Source organism: Lipotes vexillifer, unplaced genomic scaffold (genome assembly GCF_000442215.2).
Source record: "Lipotes vexillifer unplaced genomic scaffold, Lipotes_vexillifer_v1.1 scaffold382, whole genome shotgun sequence".
Classification (NCBI taxonomy): Eukaryota; Metazoa; Chordata; class Mammalia; order Artiodactyla; family Lipotidae; genus Lipotes; species Lipotes vexillifer.
The window spans coordinates 5,532,793-5,538,948 of record NW_006780611.1 but is presented as its reverse complement, the minus strand read 5'-3'; positions in this window follow the sequence as shown (position 1 = coordinate 5,538,948).

Genomic DNA, 6,156 nt, shown 5'->3' with positions numbered 1-6,156 from the left:
GGAGAGTCAGGAAGGGAGAAGAGAGGCAGACGGCGATGGGGTCAGGATGGGAGAGACCCTCGGCCTGGCCTCTGGAGCCTGGTTCCGGTGACAATGGTTCCTTCACTAAAACGAGGAGCTGGGTTTCAAAGGGAATTTTACACTTTGGTGGGGGGATGACCAACCAGTCTCACAATGGCCTTCTGTGCCCTTTCCTCGCGCAGATGGCCCGGGCGTCTCCTCACTCGCAGGGGTCTGCACCTCCCCATCCCACGGCCCAGCTCCCACCAGGTCTCCCTTTCACAAAAAGCGGAGCCGCCAGCATACATTTTTAAACAGTAATTATTTGAAACAAGTAGTTGGATAATTTAAAAGTACGTTTTGGGGACTTCCCTGGAGGTCCAGTGGTTAAGACTCTGTGCTTCCACTGCAGGGGGTGCAGGTTCGATCCCTGGTCAGGGAGCTAAGATCCCCCATGCCACAAGGCACAGCCAAAAAAATTAAAAAATTTAAAAAAACAAAAAATACGTTGGGAATGCCAGAAAGCTCCCGGGCCCAGGCCTGGTCTCTTGGGTTCCCACTGTGCTCTTTTCATGGTAGGACTGGTGCTGTGCGTCTTTTTAATACAGCTGATGCTTTAAAGGGGAGTCTTCTTAGCATCATACACTTCGAAATTTCAAAAACAAGTGGTGTCTCTGGCGGGCAGCTGTCTTATCCCAGAAGTCCACGGTGACCCTTTAATAAAAGAGTATGGTGTAGCCTTGCCTCTCAGAGTGTGACACAGGAACTAAAAAGCCAGAGGCATGGGGTGCATTAGAAATGCAGAGTTTCAGGCCCGGTCCAGACCTTCCCCTCCAGGACCTACAGTTTCTCACGGTCCCCAGGCGACCGGTGTGCATTAATGATTGAGAAGTTCCTGGGAGGTTTGGAGTCAATGCAGTTTGATCCCTTCTGGCCCCTCCTCAAACGCTAGACCCCAAATCTCCCACCAGCACAGGCTTTGTCACGCCCCCCCCCCCGTTTCCTTCCTTAACAGGCAGTCGGAAAGCAAGTGACAGTAAAGCTTCGCTTCCTAATATTTCCTTGTATTTCCATGTCACACCTTACTCTCTCATTTCCTCATCACCAAATCTGTCATCGGGGCTGAGTGTTTGAAGGAGCCATAAATAATTTGCATCCATGGATGAAACCTTTTCTGCGTGGATGCAAACGTCACAATAGTCCCAAGTGGCAGGAGTAATCTCCTGCAACAACTACCACCAACCTCCTGTCATCAATCGTTTGCCATCCATCCATCCATCTATCCATCCATCCATCCATCCTTCTATTCATCCATCCATCCATCCATCCATCCTTCTATTCATCCATCCATCATCCATCATCCATCCATCCATCCTTCTATTCATCCATCCATCCATCCTTCTATTCATCCATCCATCCATCCATCCTTCTATTCATCCATCCATCATCCATCCATCCATCCATCCTTCTATTCAACCATTCCACCCATCCATCCATCCACCCATCCACCCATCCATCCATCCATCCATCCATCCTTCTATTCATCCATCCATCCATCCATCCATCCTTCTATTCATCCATCCATCCATCCATCCATCCATCCATCCATCCATCATCCATCCATCCATCCATCCTTCTATTCAGCCATTCCATCCATCCATCCATCCATCCATCCATCCATCCTTCTATTCATCCATCCATCAAACACTGATTGAGCTCTGATTGTGTGCGAGGCTCTGTGTGGGGTCCAGAGGCAGAGGTGACGCTGCCTGTCTCAGGGGGAAGGGCCATGATGGGGTCAGCGAGGAGCTCTGGAAAGCTGGAGGCTGAAATGCCACGGAGGGTGGGGAGGGCTGGGACCATCTGCAGCCCCTTCTTCTGGGAAGCTGGTGATTCCCTCCTGTGCTCACTCTGCAGTTCAGCTGGGGGCCTTCTTGTGAGGCCGTGCACCCCACACTGGAGGCCGGGATTTATGTGCCTTTCTCCCCCATCCCCACCCTCCCATCCAGGCTGCTGGTGCAGCAATCTTTCACTCTCTCTTTCCCCAGGGCTGGCCCTCTGGTTAACCCTCTTCTGCCTCTAGGGGACTATTTATTCTCTGTTCTTCCATCTTTGGCTGGTTGTGGCTTATTCATCCCTCTCTTCCCTGTTACTTCTCCTTCCACGGAAAGTCCTTGCCTTTTCCCACACCCCAAGGCAGCCCTTTTCAGTTTAGTGCATTACCTTTACTTTCAGGGCCTGATTTACTTTGGGTCTTAGACACAGGCTTAAAAAAAGGTGGCAAAATATACCTAAGATAAAAGTCACTATTTCAACCATTTAAAATGTACAGCTCAGTGGCATTAAGTTCATTCACATTGTTGTACAGCCATCACTACCCTCCATCTGCAGAACTCTTTTCATCTTGCAAAGCTGAAACTCTATCCCCGTGAAACTAACTCCCCAGTCTCCCCTCCGCCCAGCCCCTGATGACCACCGTCTACCTTCTGTCTCTATGAACTTGACTCCTTTTGGTGTCTCATGTGCGTGGAATCATGCGGTATTTGTCCTTTTGTGTCTGGCTTATTTCACTGAGCACAATGTCCTCAAGGTGCATCCATGTTGCTGCGTGGGTCGGAATCTCACGCATGTATGTATGGTTAGACCACATATTGTTTATCCCTTCATCTGTGATGGACATTAGGTTGTTTCTACCTTTAGAGACAGGCTTTTCTGATTCAGGAAATATTTACTGAATATTTACCACGTGGAAGGCATAATGCATCTAGGGAAAAAAGACTCATTTTGCATTTTTCTTTCAGATTACAAGAAAACTACAGCATTTAGTTGTAGAAAAGTGTTTTTAATTGCAGTCCTTTATAACCCTTTGAAAATTGTATACAGGTAGAGCTGCACGGTTGGGCATCCGGAGGGCAGGGGCCTAGGCTGCTGTTGCCATGGTGCTTCTGAAAAAAAACAATCAGCTCCATATTTTAGTAGTTCTTCATAATAAATAAATAGCACTGATGATCAAATAGCCTTGTCAAGCCTTGCATTTTCTGATTTCCTTGCAAATTTGAAATTTTGACAGTCTTAAGATAAATTATCATACAGAGTTGAGTTTTACGGTTTAATACTCTCCTGATTCCAGAGCATAATTTGCTTACAGCTGCTCAGCCTTCGGGTCTCTGTTAGCGATGAACTCCAGTAGGTGCGCTAGGTGGATAATCACAGAACATATTTTAATGTACGAGTCGTGAACCTGATCAAATGAAAATTTGTCTCACTTATGCACGAGACTGCGCTTTTCACTGACGATCATGTGCTTCCTGTCTGAGTATCCACTGTCTCAATCAAAATGTATTCTGATTAGTCCTGAAATCAGTTCTATTCACTCTGCATCAGCATCCATTTGTTATTGTTTGTACTGCCAGATAGAAAGGCAGAGTTCAAATCAGCCGTTGCCCCTTGACAAAGTGAGGATTAAAAGTTGGACTTCCATAAAGGTTTATGTATGTGTAAAATGTATGTATGTATAACACATATATGTAAAATGTACACATGTATGTACATGGGTTATTTGTTTTTGAAAACTTCCTTTTTAAAAATATTTTATTGAAATACAGTTGATTTACAATGTTGTGTTGGTTTCAGATGTACAGTAAAGTGATTCAGTTACATATATATGTATATATTCTTTTTTAGATTCCTTTCCATTATAGGTTATTATAAGATATGAGTATAATTCCCTGTGCTATACAGTAGGTCCCTGTAGGTTATCTATTTTCTGTATGGTAGTGTGTATATGTTCATCCCAACTCCTAATTTATCCCCCTTCCTTCCCCTTTGGTAACCATAAGTTTGTTTTCTATGTCTGTGAGTCTTCTCTTTTGTAAATAAGTTCATTTGTATCATTTTTTTTAGATTCCATATATAAGCTATATCATATGATATTTGTCTTTCTCTCGTACATGGGTTTTCAAAATTGCTAATTTAATTTTCCTGCCATGAGAATGTAAGCTCCACCGTGCAGCCCTTCTTGGGTTTGTGCATGGTGTGTCCTAAGGCCTGGAATCACGCCCGGAACCTACCTTGACACCCAATGTGTGTGGAATGAGTGAGTATGTGAACGTATGAAGCAGAACCACAACTTGCTTTTCCGTTTAACCCCACATCGTGGGTGGCGTCGCACACCAGTCAGACAGCCCCGCCCTGCTCCACGTAATATTTCCTGGAGCTGCTGGACTCTGCTTTGACATATATAATCAGAGATGCATGTTTAGGTGGTTCCCATTTTCCAAAAAAGAAAAGCCATATTGCAATATACTCCTACCTTCGTATAACAGTGTGGAGAATCTTATAGAATAAATGACAGAAGTGGAACTGTTACTGATCCACTTTGGAAGGGTTGTATTAATAATGCATTTCTTTCTTTTTAATTTTTAAAACTTTTGGCTGTGTTAGGTTTTTTTGTTGCTGCGCACGGGCTTTCTCTAGTTGGAGCTAGTGGGGGCTACTCTTCATTGCGGTGCGCAGGCTTCTCATTGCAGTGGCTTCTCTTGTGGAGCACAGGCTCTAGGCGCACGGGCTTCAGTAGTTGCAGCATGCAGGCTTGGTAGTTGTTGCTCATGGGCTCTAGGGCGCAGGCTCAGTAGTTGTGGCACACGGGCTTTGTTGCTCCACGGCATGTGGGATCTTCCCGGCCCAGGGCTCGAACCCATGTCCCCTGCATTGGCAGGCGGATTCTTAACCACTGTGCCACCAGGGAAGCCCAATAATGCATTTCTAATGCAAGGGAAGACTTTGTATACTCCCTTGGAGTTCAAAACAACAGGCTCTGAATCCCTGGCACCTTTTAAACATTGATTTTTAGTGGCACCATCATCGTTACCATTATTAGGACTTTCAGGCAAAAATATGCAGTAAGTGAAATGCAGTTTGGGTACCATCTGCTTCCAAATCCGGCCTGTTTTTGTATGGCCTGTGAGCTAAGAATGGGTTTACGTTTCAACTGTTTTTTGAAAAAAAAAAAATCAAAATAAGAATATTTTGTGACATGTGAAAATGATGTGAAATCCAAAGTTCTGAGTGCAGAGTGCACTTACATTGGAACGTAACCACTCATTTGCTTGCTTATATATTGTCTATGGCTGCTTTCAGATTATGACAGCAAAGTTGAGTAGTTGCAACGGGCTGTATGGCCCGAGAAGTGGAAAATATTTCCTGTATGACCCCTTACAGACCCCTGCCCTGGACCACTGTCTTCCCCAGCCCTAGTGATGTTCTCACATCGTGCTGTGGTGGCCAAGTCTGCTGCTCCATCCAGCAGCAAGCTCACTGCCCCAAAGTGCCCCCACCCGTCATCGTTTTCCCATCCACCCAAAGCACAGCTCTCATTCCCTTACTGCGCCCAGTTAGGTGGGAGGAGGAAAGCAAAGCCTTTTACTTTGCAGGCAGGTGATATTATATATATATGGCAAATGAATGGTGAAAGAAATTTAGACTATGGTGTGAATGTCTAATAGGCCTGGCCTTTGTTCTCCCACCCACATAAGAGGTCCTGGCATTTTTCAAGGAACTTGCTCTCTGAAAGCTAGGGGTCAGTCTTCTTTTGAAGGGGGCATAATCTTTTAGGGGGCTTTACCAATTTCTCCTCCGTGGAAGACTAGGAATGAATAAGTTGGTGCCAAGCTTTCATTCATTCCTCATCTCTAAAATATTTATGAGAACAAAGTGTATGCATAGTTTAATTTGCCTACTATGCAGAAAGAAAACTCTAGAGAATTTGCCAATAATGAAAATCCAACTTCCCTTGTCTCAAAGTTTGCTGACGTTTCCGAAATCACTTGAGTGAAAGGCAGTCAGGGATTTGTGTTCCGCTCACATGTGGTTCAGGAAAAAGTGTTACCACCACAGTTTCAAGATTCCAGGCAAGTATGGTCATCTTTTATGCTCCTAGCATTTAAAGTGAAAATCACAGGTTCCTCTCTTGCCAGGTCACTAAATTAGGCAAGTGATTAAATCATGCCATTCAAAAGACTGCTTTGGATACTATGATGACAGCACGCTTGAAAATCCTGCCCCAAAGGGCAGGAAGATTGCATCAGAAGTGTAACCTGGGGGAAATAAGGCATTTTCTCCATCACTGAATCAATTAAGTATTTCCATCACTTCCCT